General features: G+C 38.6%; 1 protein-coding gene across 13 annotated transcripts in view; it reads right to left on the bottom strand.

Moving 5' to 3' along the window:
* MYCBP2 (MYC binding protein 2) overlaps positions 1-15,137 on the bottom strand; it is a 169,913-nt gene that overhangs the window by 141,514 nt on the left and 13,262 nt on the right. The gene's annotated exons all lie outside the window — the stretch shown is intronic.

Genomic DNA, 15,137 nt, shown 5'->3' with positions numbered 1-15,137 from the left:
GCTCCCTAAAATACAAAAGGAAAAATTAAAATGGCAGACAGAAGTGACATGATGTCACTTGGGATATGCTGAAATGTGGTGCTTTGACCACAACAAAGATACAATTGAAATAGGAAATACCAGGATTGCAGTATTAAGACAACTTCCACCTTAGACAATAAAGAAAAGAGATTACTTTTTCCTGACAGATAAACCTAAGGCTTAAAGCCAAACTTTAAAACTCTGGCATAGACACCAAGAACTGGGAAGCCCTGGCCCTTGAGCACTCTAGCTGTGACCAGTGCTGTGCTGTAGAATTAGAAGAGGCACGAATGGAGGGCAACAAGTTTTAATACGTACAGTATGCATAGAACAGAGTGTTTCAATAATTTCAACTTTAGTCAAATGACAACAGAAAGAAGCAACCTCTGGTTACTATTAGTGAAGAAAGTCCCACTAACTTTACAAGGAAACACTTTCTTCAATTTGCCTTAAAAATACACCCCATATTCTAAATGTGTGAGGTGCCAAATAGTGAACAGATTTACACCGATTTCTTCTAAGGGAAGCAAAAGTCTGGAGAAGAAAGCTAGTGCATCTGCCAACTAAAATGCAATTGTACAATAAACATTCAGCTATTTATATGAACCAAATATATAAAAGCCTCTTAATGCAATGTATAGAACATATAAACATCCAAAGACATTCCAATCCATGCAGGAGAGCTAGAGTTTAATATTCATTATTTCAAAGTGTCCATTTTAAGATCTCAACCTCATCCTAGAACCTGGTAACAACAATGCAAATTCATCAATTGTGTAAGGGTAATTCACAGCTGCAGTATAGCAGAGATAGAGTATCCATTATCCAGAAATCCAAATTCCAAAATATTCCTAAATCTGAAACTTTTATCACTTGCCACCTGTTGCTGCCTCCAAGACAATGGTCTTCCTAGACAGAGACTGTAATGAGAGACATGAAGTCTCACACATTTTGGCCATACTAAACTCTATCAACTTCAATGAGACTCACTATCTAAGATGTTATAGCTAGCATCATTATCCATTTTCTTTCATGAGACCAAACAAATAACAATCCATTCCCATTACCATGCCTTACATGAAACATGTTATGGCAAACCTGGGGTCCTATCTCCAAATATATCACAGCCTATCTCCAAATATATCACAGCCTATCTCCAAATATATCACTGTGGCTAGGGGCAGCCCAGGACCCCCTGCAAAAGTGAGGGGAAAACAAATAAAAAACACTATTTTTTACCTGAGATAACACCTATCCAGGATCTCTAGGTCCTCCAGAAGAAATCTATGGTCAAATTCTGTTGAAAGCTGATCACAGGACTACACTGGGGGATTAACAAGTGCCTAGAAAGAGGCTATCTCAAGAAATCACTAAATCCTCCAGTGCAACTCTATGGTACAACCTAGCTATATAGTAACACTGGAGGACCTAGAAATTCCTAGAAGAACAAAGCCTGTAATCACATCCACAACAAATGTGAAGGTCCACGGTTTTTGCAAACAGGTATTCCAAAATCCAAAACAAATAAAAATCCAAACCACTTATAGTTGTAAGCATTTTGGATAATACTCAGCTTGTATCTTATTGCAGAGTCTCTACAGAATCTTTACAATGGGCTTATGTGCACTCCCTCTGTATTTCTTGGGGACTTGGCAGGAAGGTCTTGATGAATTATATATACTACAAGCACTGCCTTCTCATAAAAATGTGATTGTTGGTATTTATATGTATTTGCATATTGTGAATTCAAATCAAATCATTATTTTTAAATAATGTCATGAGATGATTTAAAATTTCACAAAACCTATCAATCACTGTTGGCAAGAAAAACAATTCTACATATCTCCTCCTACACTTCAGCTGTTTTTATTTATTTGACTATTTAAAAATGCCTTTCCACACAAACACCTAGGCACAATACACCTAAAGTTGTAAAATAAGTAACAGCTTTAGCTAATTAAGCTACCAATAAAACCTTGCTACCTTAGACACTATTCCACTGTGATGCCCTTTCCAGAAATATGTGCAGCTACATACAATATTTTGTAATTAACAAAATATTCTGCAGTTACAGCTAATGGTGTCAACGCTCCTGAAAACTCTTATCCAGAGCAGAATACTTGTCACTGTCCTACAAGTCGTCCTGTTTTACACTCCACAAGCACTACCATGGAAGAATTCTGCATGTTCTTTCGTAGAGGATACACTACTGACTTTGAGAAATATGTTTATGCATAATGACATTTAACTGATCACTAAAGTCACAGCCAGTTTTAATCTAGGAAAGGTATATTTTCCAAAATACTAATACGTTGGAAAATACACCTTTGTAGCCCTTAATAAATTCACTCAAGATCAGTTTCCATTAAATACTAACATTCAAATTAATCTATGAAAAACAAGTGAAACTTTACAATTTAGAATATAAACAGGAAACAAAGAAAAAACTATAACACAAAGAAAAGTGCTTCCAAATATTTACAGTAGGCACTCAATTAATCCCATGGGGATTGATAGGTGCCAGATAAATTTACTTTCTGATTGCTTAAGAGTTACTATTAAAATAGACCTAACTAAAACTATACTCTATACCAGGGGTCCCCAAACTACGGCCCGCGGGCCACATGCGGCCTGCCAAGGGCATCTATCCGGCCCGCGCGGCCTGTCCTGGCCTTGCACAATGCCCCTTGCCGCCGCCAATGGCGTCCGCTCTGCTGCGCTTCTCCCTCCACAGCAGCATTTCTCAACCTAGGGGTCACGGGGCAATTTTCGAGGGGTCGCAGCATGGCCTCCTTAGGCCCCACCCCCTCCACCTCCCTGGAATGGCTGCCGGGGCCCCTCTGCCAGTTTGGATCTGAACCGAACTACCAAACTGAGCACAAAAAGCAGCACGGGGGGGGGGGAGCAATGAGGTCCACCACCGCACTCCCCCTGCCTTCCCTGCAGGCTGTGGGGCAGGCCGAGCTTCTGGCACGAAAACTCAGTGCGGGGTGGGGGGAATGAAGGGCCCGCTGCTCCTCCCCACAGGCCGCGGGAACTGGAGCCACGTGCAGCAATGGAGGGTCTCCCCAGGAGGAGGAGGAGGGAGAGAATGAAGGTGTTGACGCTCAGTCTGTTTCCCAGAAGGGTATGTTTTGTTTTGTTTTTTTTGGGGGGGGGGTGCAGGGTTTGGGCAAAGTTTTCTTTGGAACATTGTCCTCACTTCCTTACCAATCCCCCCTCCCCTTCCGACGACAAATGCCCTTTTTTGTTTTCTCCCAGGGCGCAGGACTTACTTCCTCCCTCCCACCCTGGCTGCCTGCCTTCCTTTTTTCCCTTCCCTCATTCAATTCCTTCCCTTTCTTCTTCCCCTCTCCCCTCTCCTTTCTCCTTCATTCCTTTTTCTTCCTTGTTTCCTCCTTTCTTCAATCTTTTCACCATTCCCTCCCCTCCCCAATCCAAACTGCCTAAACACGTCCCATTTCCCAGGTTTACAGCCCCGGTGTTTGCAGCCAGCCAGCCGTCCGTGTGTTGGAGGAAGGGAGCAAAAGGAGGGAGGAAGGAAGGCTGCTGCTGCCTTTGGCTGACCCTCAGTGCTGCTGGGGAGCTCGACCCAGTGGCATTAGTGGAGTCAAGCAGCACCCAGCCTGCACGGAGGATGCACTGGCTGCAGGGGACGCCAGCTGCTTCGCTGCCTCCTTTTCCTCCTCTTCCATGTTGTGTTTTTGTTTTGGGAGGGAGGGAAGAGGAGGGGGTGCCTCTCCGGGTGACCTTAGCTCAGGCATGGGCAAACTTGGGCCCTCCAGGTGTTTTGAACTTCAACTCCCACAATTCCCGACAGCTGGTAGGCAGTTAGGAATTGTGGGAATTGAAGTCCAAAATACCTGGAGGGCCCAAGTTTGCCCATGTCTGCCTTTGCCACAAATATGCAGTGAGAACCTCTTTGATTGTACGTGAACTATAGGTCTAATCAACTCCAAATCCCTAATGTCACAGCCTATTTTCCCCAAAGTCCACCAGTGTTCAAATTTGGGCATATTGCATATTCATGCCAAGTTTGGTCCAGATCCATAGCTGTTTGGGTTCACAGTACTCTCCAGATGTAGGCAAACTACATCTCCCCTAAATCACTGTCAATTCTTCCCAAACCACTCCAGTATATTCTGTTGGTCATGGCAGTTCTGTGTGCCAAGTTTGGTCCAGTTCTGTAATTCCTGGGGGTCTCAGTAGTCTGTGGAAGTCAGAGCAGAATTGATTGAAGGTACTGCAAATCCCATCATTCATTGCCCATACTCCTCCAAACATATTGTTTTTGTGATTCATCACTATGCTTTAATTATATTCAATCTGTAACAATGAAAATACATCCTGCATATCAGATATTTACATTACAATTCATAACAGTAGCAAAATAGGACATGTGCAGTGTGCATAGGAATTTGGCCATCTTTTTTTTTTTTTTAAACCTATAGTCCGGCCCTCCAATGGTCTGGGGGACAGTAATCCGGCCCCCCGTTTAAAAAGTTTGAGGACCCCTGCTCTATACTATACCATACCATACCATACCATAAACTCTTCATTGACTTGATATTAATATTGAAATACAGTAGTTAAAAGCAAATAGACAAATGAAGACAAACTTGACTTAATGTAGCAAAGTTTTACTGTTTTACTACATTATAAAAAACTTTTTTTTACTAAATTATTGGTTTTTTCACTTTTTGGTGGTTGCTTGACAGTTCTGGTTGCTTGAGTTCCAGTTAATTAAGAATCTATTGTACAGAAATGCCTTCATTCTATTAAAGGTACAAGGACTGGGTTAAAAAAAATTCAAAATGGAAAGTTTTCCACTGCTTAAGAAATTTTCTATTTCTTAAAAAAAAAACATTGCTTCATAAAAGTCATCTGAAAAGTCATGAATTCCTTTTATTGGTACAGCCAAGACAAAAACTAATAATACAGTACTTCATGTTTCCTTTTCAACACACAATTACAGCAGAACTGTGTTTGCACAAAATCATTTAAGTGTTTCTGGTTACTTTGAAGTAGTCAAAATGATGTTGGTGGAGCAGCTTTTTTTTATAAAGAACCCACTGAAGGAAGTAAGGAAGTTGGTATGTGTAAATGTTGCAGACAGGAGTATGACAGGGATGGTGGAATTGCTTCCTCTGTTGGAAGCAGATGAGAGGGAAAAGTCACTATATTTCATACACAGGCTATTGAGTGTGCTAAAACTAGCATGTCAACAGTTTTCAGTGATTTCCCCCTTTTAGTCATTTAAATTTACTGCTCTCATTTTTTACTTTCCCTTATTATATCTGTATACATTATTCTAATATTGTTCACTAAAATTTGGCATGACAAGTACATTTATAATATGAATATTCCAGATACTACTTCCAGATTTCATTTTAGTGACTTATAAACCTGAATATGATGGAATTTGATGTAGGGAAACTGTCAGAAAGTAGTACTACTTTTGGTTCCCTCTCTTTCCTTAAAAAAAGTCTACGTAAAACTATTTTTAAACAGAAATTCAGGAAACAACCACAGAGAGGATGCAGATGTAAAGGAGAGAAGACAACATTTTAAGTTCCCTTGCTACTCAAGGAAGAAAGGAGTTTTTTTTCTCTTTTGCATGAAATATCTTTTTTCTATCTTTGCTTTTCCATCTCTCATGCTCAATATAAACTGCACACAGATGGATATGAGAAGCAGTGCCCTAGCTGAGGACTCCCAGGCAGCTGCATTATATAAAGACTACACAAATATGTAAAGATGTATGAATTACTTTAACAACTACCAAAATCTTTTAAAACATCTGCATTAATCAAGTTTTTAAAAGCTAATTTTATAAAGACTTCCAGATAAATTTATATACGGAAATTCACAAAAAGGCATTTCCCACCTCTCCTTTTACACTTTGGATAACCAGATCAGAAGCATTTCTGGGACAAAATTTGAGACCTAGGGACAGCCCCTGTTGATATGACAAAAGATGGACCCTATTATTTAATTAAGCATTAAAAACAGTCAGCCTCTACATTTGTGGATTTGACTTTTGCAGATCTGATTATTCGCAATTTTCATTACAATGTTATTTCTAGAAATCTCTATGCCATCCAATGCAACTCTATAGTCAGCTTCCAGTGGAAATTGACCACAGAGTTGTGCTCTATGATATAGAAATTCCTAGAGATAGTCTCTCAGATTTTTTTTAAAACCAGCAATTATAAATAATGCTTGTTTACTTTCACAGTGATCTTGTGCCCCTTATACCAGCAAATTTGGAGGGCTGACCGCATCTATCAACAAAAGGCAATTTATGACTTCAAAGACACACTCAGAATTATCAAGAACCTCTCTTCTTTCTCCATTTTTCCAGCAGACAGAAGGTCAGATAATCTAATCTCACTTAGTTTGTACACTGAATGTCACCTTGCAGGTCTAACAGATATTAGAAGGCGATACTTATACAAAACATATTAACTTTTCCAATCTCTGTTTTACACACACAACTCCAAAGCACTGAGTTAAATCAAGGTAGAAGGCAGAATCAGTCATTTTCAGTGAAAGAAATATTTTTTCAACCTCTGCCTCACACATGTACACAACCCCTTGAGCTGTAGGTTAATAGGGATGGTGGTAGCTGTACTTCTATAAAATACACTTTCCAAAATGTTTTTCACACCCAAAGCAACTCTTTTCACCCTCCATAAAAATACTGAATTTACCACATAGGAACAGACCCTACAGTCCACCAAAAATTTTTGTTTTAAAATTCAACTGTTACACAATGGGTGGCTGAAAAGGATTCAAAACAAGAAAGAAGATGGCTGGGGATTGTCTGAGTTGCAATAAGTGTGCAAAGACAGATAAATAAAGAGATAAACCCAGGCTAACAGGGCTGTTAAGTCAATCAGCCTTACAGGAAGTCCCCAAGTTACAAACATCCAATTTATATTCAACTCCTAGTTACAAATGGGGGTGGGACAACAGAAAATTTACCCATAGGAAGGGAAATCCACTACTGTAAGAGTTATCGTGGAGAAAATGTATCTTCACTGAAGCTTTATCATCAATTTCTGTTTCCAAAACAAGCCAATTTTTTTTCAAAATCCAATAATCACAGGGACAGAAAGTGAGGTGAAATCTTCTGAACAGAGGCACAGAGAGAAAAACAAACACCACAGGGATGGTAACCTTTTTCTATGTTATCCAATATATTTGGCCAGAGTTACACTTAAAAATGTACCTTTTCTGACTTACATACAAATTCAATTTAAGAAAAAACCCACAGAACCTATCTTGCTATTATTATTATTATTATTATTATTATTATTATTATTACTTCACTTTATCTCCCCCAAAGGGGACTCAAAGCAGCTTAACATAAAAATGTTAGCACAACATTTAAAATATACAAATATACAACTATTAAAACAGAATTACATGTAAACAGTATTAAAAGATTCACTGTTAAAACCATTCAACATATTTGATGCATATTCAAAGCTAGAACAATAGTACCCCCTGAACTGATCTTAAAAACCGGCGACTGGCTGTACTGTGTTTCTCTCTCTCTGTTCCTCATGTGTTTCATCCTGTCCCAAATGCTAGGTTCCTTGTTTGACATTATCAACATATCAAATTCCCAGAAGAAAAACGGGTAATACCCAGAGAAACACAATATATCCAGGCAAAAAGTCACTCTGAAATCATACACATTAATATATCCTGACACCAAAATCCCACACAAATACACCTGGACAGCAACATCTCTCCTTCAAAATTCAAATACATAACCACACAAAAAGTACTTCAAACATACCCACTTAACGTATGTAATTCAGAAAACCAAACACACAACACACTACTCCCTCCTCCAGATAGGCAAATATACCCATGGTTTTTCTTTTAAAAACTGCAATTATGATATCATCCCCTTTCCGAACAGCTTTGGCTGGAAACACTGAAAAGCAAGTCATTCAACTCCCCCATCCTCTGTCTCTTCACATTATCTTTCTGCATGTGTGCCTTCAACTTCACTGTAGATTCTCTCACACACATACACACACTCATACTTGTACAGAATCCACTATGGGTTTCCTCAGCCTATCAAAGATAATGACACTATTAATCTCCAGAGTCCAGACCCCAAGACCTCAGTCTCAGTCTCTCTCTCTCTCTGACGTCTTCTTTTTCCCTTCCTCCTGCTTGCTTTTTTATGAAAGCTCATTTCAAAGCTCCAGGCAACGGTATGAGCACAAGCAGCCAGGCAGCATTGCTGTGCTATCTTTGCTGCTGATTGAAATACACAAGGCACCCATATATTGAGCATGCATGTGCTCTGACTCCTTTTCTCTCCACAAGGACAACAAGACCACTATTTCCCTGAGCTGGTAATGGCTCCCTCCTGCTGATCCTGGTGTCAGCAGGTAGCAACTGAAAAGGTAGTTCAAGAGACTCTGATAGGGAGACGAAGGAAGGGAAAAAGTAGACAGGCAGACCACCTGGACTGTCTATACCGGCAGACTGGAAGCAACCCACAGCACAAGCACATGGTTTAAATTGCCACATACTCTTCCCCTCCCTCCCTCCCTCCCATGCAATGCTGTCAACCTTCCCCCTGCTAGGATGCCATGAGAAAGGAAGGCTGTAGTCTTGGGAACCTTGCTTCCACTAGAGACATCTGTGTTTTTATAGAGTTGGGGGAGATCTACACAAAATAGAATGGAGTGCAAAGAAACAAGTGGGAAGAAAGGCACATATACTGCTGCTTCTTCACACATTCTTAAGTTAATTTGTCTTGGGAACTCGAACCTATCTAAAGTCATTTTCCTCTCACCTAGCAATTGTTTTACCCCATACCCCATTATTCAGAACAGCTACTAACGTGCACGCCTGCTTTGTACAAAACATCAAGATTTGGCACATGGAATTGTTTCAAGTGGTACACTTTACTCTGGGGGGCTATTTTGGACTGAAATTGCTTCTATGAACATTTTGGTACCTCAAGATCTTTATGTTCTGTGAGGATTTTCAAGATATAGTGGGCTGATGTTGCTATGTGTCAAAGCCCTAGATAAATCAATTTAAACACGTGTGGAATAAAAATGAATTGTCCTCCTCCTTTTCCTGTAACCACTCTGTATGGTTGGGACTGTTCACTATTCACATTTTGTTCCTTTCAAGTCATGCATGTATGTATAGTGCCTTGCAAATGTAGATACAGCCTTGCATTTTTTCACATTCTATTGTGCTACACCTAGGTATCAAAATATATTTAATTGTTATAGTTACAACTTGACAAGCACAAGATGCTCAGAACTGTGAAGGTAAAGTAACTGGCACTAGTTGGCTGGTGTACCACAGATAGTTATGCAGTTGGACATCACTTCTTCAACAGAAGTTTGGTAAGACCATCAAAAATAAAATAAAAGCAGGTTCCTACACCACAAAAAGCAATTAAACCTGGTTGAAATTAATCAACCAGGTGGCATAAGCCTTGTATAAGGAACAAAAACAGCCCAAATCTTCAACAGACCACATGAAAGCTTCTTGAAAAATGCATCCAAGAATAATTTATTTTTTCATCACCATCAATTTCTGTTTTATTTTCTATTTTGGTGCTCAAACTTATCAATCTATACTTTTTTAACCTACTACATTTAGGTGGTTAAGCATGCTTATTTGCTTTCTCTTTCTCTTTGCTGTTCATACATGCTTAGTAAGGTATTATGAAGGCAGTTATAGCCGATTGTAAGCAAGCATCCATTACTATAAGAAGATCAACTGAAGATTCCTGGTCTCCTCAGTTCAAGCTTTACTGCACTGTTTACTGCAGATACACTGCTGCAATCCAACTAAAAGTCTGTTTCCTCGGGGTACTTCACTATCCTCCCAATACTGATGGTGCTAAAAATATTTCAGCTAGAGAAAGAGTGAGGAGGAAAATTGACATTAAAATGATCTTCTTTGTCAGAGGCTTTGTTAAGTTTGATATGGCTATATTCCTAAATATTTATCACCATCATCCACTTTAAGCACCTTGGCACAACTGCAGCTGCTAGTATTCTGAAGTAAAACTGAAGCAGTTCTGCACATCTGGATCCTGCAAGTTGAGCATATTTTCTTGGCAAAATTGATCTCTTTGTCAGGTTGGACTGGGACCATTGGTGAACACTAGCTTTTGATCTTGACAAAGAAACCCACTCAGACGAGATCTGGGCTTTGACATGCTAAGACATTTGGATTCTTGTTTTAAACGATTCCGGTATTAACATGGCTTTGTGTTTCATCACTGTCATATTGGAAAATGAATCACTGTTACAGTCCAAGATCTCTTGCAAAACGAAACAGGTTTTCTTCTAGAATTTGCTCAATCTTGGACTTCTCAGTCTCTAATGATGAAAGTGCAGCCTTAACACAATGCAGACATCAGCATGCTTCACTGCGGGAATATTATTCCAAAGGCTATGAACACTATGGCCTTTGCCACAGACATAGCATTTTGTGGCAAGACCAGAATGGTATGCCTTCGTCTCATCAAGCCAGATGATTGCTGTAGCTTTTCCACAGGTTTAATGTATCTTTGCAAATTCAAAATGAGTTATCAGGTCAATTTGTGTCAGCAACACCTATTTTATTTTATTTTAGTTTTGGTAAGTCTTCCATAAAGCCTCATTCCTGCTTGTCTTTTGCAGGCAAGTGAAAACATACTTCTGCCATCACGAAATGATGAGGGGCAGGCCACTGGGGATGATATGAGGGGTTTTTGAAAAGAACGCAACTCCAGGGGCAGACGTACCATTACCCCATCTGTTGCTTCTCCAAGTAATGCTTTTCTTTATCAGTCAATGTATTTTGAAGGATGGCTTTCTCTAGGCATAGTCATGGCTGAATCCTACTGTTTCCATTTTCGAAGAATGGGATTTAAGAATGCGTCTGGGATGCTCATAATTTAGGGACTTTTTAAATAGCATAGACCTGAGTGTTGTTTCAGTCCAACTTTATCCCACCTAGACTTGATCTTCATGATGCTCCAACAAACTTTGGGTTCTTCCAGAACTAGATCTGTGGGCATATCCATATTGACCACTTATTTCAGGGCCATCATTTCTCCCTTGGCCACTGCGGAGGTGTCTGATCTTGATGACATGGCTCATGTTGGTTCCTTGAAACCTGAAGTGACGTCAGCCAGGATATCAGAGTGACAAAGGAGGGGAGAGGAATCACCCCCCCCCCCCCGCCCCGCCCCAATGCCTTGTTGTTCCTGCCATCATCACTTCAGGCAACAAGCAACTGGCAAGAACCATGTTGTGCCCACTGGCTGCCATGATGACAAAAGTAGGAAAAGTGGGGGCCATCCCGTATCCCTGGGTTGCACAAGCCTGGGCAATATGATATGGCTATGCAAACAGTTGCATCCTGTTCCATCTTGAAACTAGTCCAACTATTTATATGGGCATAGAGCCATAGTTTGTGCTAGATTCTCAGGGAGAATTAGGAGCAACCTGCGACTTTGGTTAACATGGCTATAGGCTGTGTCAAGTTGGCTTTGGCCTACATTAAACCAAATGAACACCATGCATTATGTAGCCCACATGGAACTGATCAGCTCATCCTTTGACATAAGTGCTCAGTGTAGGTGTGCCCTGTATTAAAGATTATGTGGTTCTGGAACTGCACACAGAAAGAGTCAATTCAAGTATTTCTGGAGATAATAGATGCCAGAGCTTATTTAGGCTTGTACCACTAAAAAGCATAAATACTTAGGCAACTAAGTAGGACTATTTGTTTTGTATGATGTAATAAATTTCTTACAGTACTTCTTACTATCACAAGATTTATTTTTTTAGCCACATTATGGCTAACTCCTTGGAAAGTTCACATATACTCAAATACTGAATGTACACAAACCTACTTTTTACTCACCTTATCTCCCATAATTTGACAAATGCTGGAGGTAAGTTCGACTTGCATGACAGGATAACATACTTATTTTGCGACCTGTAGTGAACACATAATCCTGGGAGTCTCTGATGAACTTCAACAATCTTCCCACAACAGTAGCAGTGACTGCCTGCCAGGGAAAGAGGGTTTGTACAAGCAAAACCACTCTGTCACAATCCAGTGGAACAATGCTGACAAACGAGGCAGTACTGACTTATGTTCAATGACAATCAGGGGCTAGAAAGACAAACAGTCTTACTCCGTACAAGGAATGCTTTTATGTTTTCCTAGGAAAATTGCCCTGTTGAATCAAGATTTCCAAATTTTTACAAAGCATTTATACTGTGGCCTGAAGAAACGACCATTTAATTTGGTAAACATTAATATTATTCTAAGGAAATCAGCAACGAGTCCAATTAGGCTGTGTCACAATCAAATTTTGTCAAAATGTTCCAAGTCATGCTGAACTGCAAAATTTGCATATATTATACCACAGAAATAATAATAATAATAATAATAATTATTATTATTATTATTATTATTATTATTGTGTGTCCTTTGACATAAAGTATGACAAAAACCAGCAGCTCCAAAAAGGATTCTAAGATGCAGCAAGAAACAATAAATTCTGTTACCTTTCCTAGGCATGAGCAATATGAACAACCATTTAAAACAACAATTATTTAGAGTCCATTTTGATGCAGCACAAACAGGATAACAGGATTATGTTTTATTATAAAACAGCTAATGGAAGCTATCTTGTAACATAGTTGTTCTATGTTACATTTCGCTTACTTTTGTCCTTATCATAAGACCTACCTGTTTCATTAAAGTAATTATCCAAAATACTTTTAGTCCATGAAAAATAACCAAACTAACTGGAATCATGATATTTAATGAAAGGCTTATTTGTTCTTCAACCCAGAGGTTTCTATGACTTCTGTTTTATGACAAGTATACAACTGATAATACATATACCCACATATGATTTGATAAATACATCAAGATGTAAGGTGTATATATTGTCATTTCAGCCAAGAGGTCAAAGATTGTGTTATATTATATAAGTAGTTCTCTCACTAATAAGAAAGTTAAATAAACGGAGTGATTAAAACCATGCCCCTATCAACACAACTATAACAAGTCCAAATTGCTCTTGCTAAATAATAGGACTTATTGAAGTCTGCACAACTTTCTCCCACATAAGCATACTTAGGATCAACTTGTTAATCTCTTAATAAATTACTTCTATTATTAGCAGCAGTCATTCAAATAGAATATTAAATTCAGAGCCTTAAACCAGATAGCAGCTAAAAGGAAAGGTTCTCATAGAAATGTAGAAAATAGCCATATGATTTTTTTTTCTTTAAAAAATTAAAATGATTTTTCAACCATAGCTAACTTCTCCTGGCCTGATCTCCCAAACTTGATGGAAATGTCATTCAGCCATGTCCTTATCACTGGCAGAATGCACCTCCTTCACCCACACAACAGATGCCTGGTAAAGTAGGAGCTATGACCATAGAAATACTGTCACAATCATGGCTAAAGAATGATCAGAAATACCAAACAGCTACAGATTAGTACATCTAGATAAAAATTTATATTCACAATCACTACTTAGTTATGATTTTTACGCTACAAACATGATGGACATCTGCTGCAGGGGAAGCAGTAGATCCACTTTGCCACTGATGGAAGCACAGTTCAATGACATTTCCATCAGGTTTGTGGGGGACTGAAAAGAAGATGCTAATGATAGCTGAATAGCTGATACAGGATTTCAGCCTTTTATATATGCTTACAACCATCCGGTAAAGTACTTTAAATATATCTGAACTCTCTGTGAGTAGGAAGATTAACTGCATTAATCTGCAACTAAGGTCAAACATATCCAAAGAACACTATACAAATAGATATCTCATAGAAGATATTGTGCATTTCAGTTAAAAAGTCATGCCCTTTTACAATAAAATAGGAGCAATGAAGACACACTGTAGTCCATAGCACTGTACAATTTAAAGAACAATGTACAAAGCAAAGCTTGGAACTCTATATCTGGACCCAATGTCAAGACAAAGGCAGGATATAAATAAAATCAATCAATAATACTAAATGACAGAATTTGAAAAATATATTCAATTTACTGTTAATTTAATTTGAAATCATGTAATTATTTGAATTATTGTTAATTTATTTGTAATTTAAAGCATTCGTTTCTGGGACAAACCATGATATTTATAAACAATGGATGGAGACTATCACTATCCATCCTTGCAGTACATATTGTTCCTGGTACCTTCAAAAGTGCTTTTATTTAGTTTTCAATTTGCCTTCCCTGTGCCTGTAATTCAACTTGTAATTTGAATACAAAGACAACAATAGAATTGCCTGGAGATAGGAGGAGGTGAAAACATCTGCAAATTGTTGGATTAGAAATGGCCGTCCTACTTGACAAGCAGCCTTCCCTCTTCCTTCTTACAGCAAACAGATGAATCTGCCTAGAAACAAAACCATGTGATACATTTTCTCCAATCTTAATGCTTCTTCCTCTTTAGCCTTCCAGTTTTACTGAATCTGTCAAAAGAAGACCTACCCACCACAATAAAATATTCTAAAAATGTTTACTCATTAAAGGATAGGACTAACTTTCACATCAGCAAGAAAGTCTGGTGTTTTCTTTGCACCAGTGAGAAAATATCTTCTTTTTTTTTTAGAGAGAGAGGTCTTCAGACTTTAACCGGGTTCAACAAAAAGGGTGTTTTTAATGATATCCTGTACTTTACTTAATATATTTTATATATGTCAGACATACTGTAAATTAATGTTTTTTTTTGTTTAATGATTTTCAACAACATTTATTCCACATACTGTTAAACCTATAGAACATAACATATTAATATCACATTAACTGACTAATTATTTACATTTTCTATTGCAAGTAGGAGTAAAGTGTGTGCCTTAACTTGCCTGTCGACTTATGGTGAATTCCTAAATTTCACAAGGTTTTCTTGTGAAGGTAAGGAATACACAGAAGGTGTTTGCAACAGCCTTCCTCTGACTATAACCAGCAGCTCTTGCTATTAGTTGACAGTTCCCCATCCAAGTACTAACCACCAGCCTGACCCTGCCTAGCTTCAAAGATTGGATCTGGAGCCTGTAGTACAAACCTATCTAAACGG

This window comes from Anolis sagrei, chromosome 3 (genome assembly GCF_037176765.1).
Source record: "Anolis sagrei isolate rAnoSag1 chromosome 3, rAnoSag1.mat, whole genome shotgun sequence".
NCBI classification, from domain to species: Eukaryota; Metazoa; Chordata; class Lepidosauria; order Squamata; family Dactyloidae; genus Anolis; species Anolis sagrei.
Note: the sequence above shows the minus strand (reverse complement) of the source record. Positions and strands in the feature narration are given on the sequence as shown.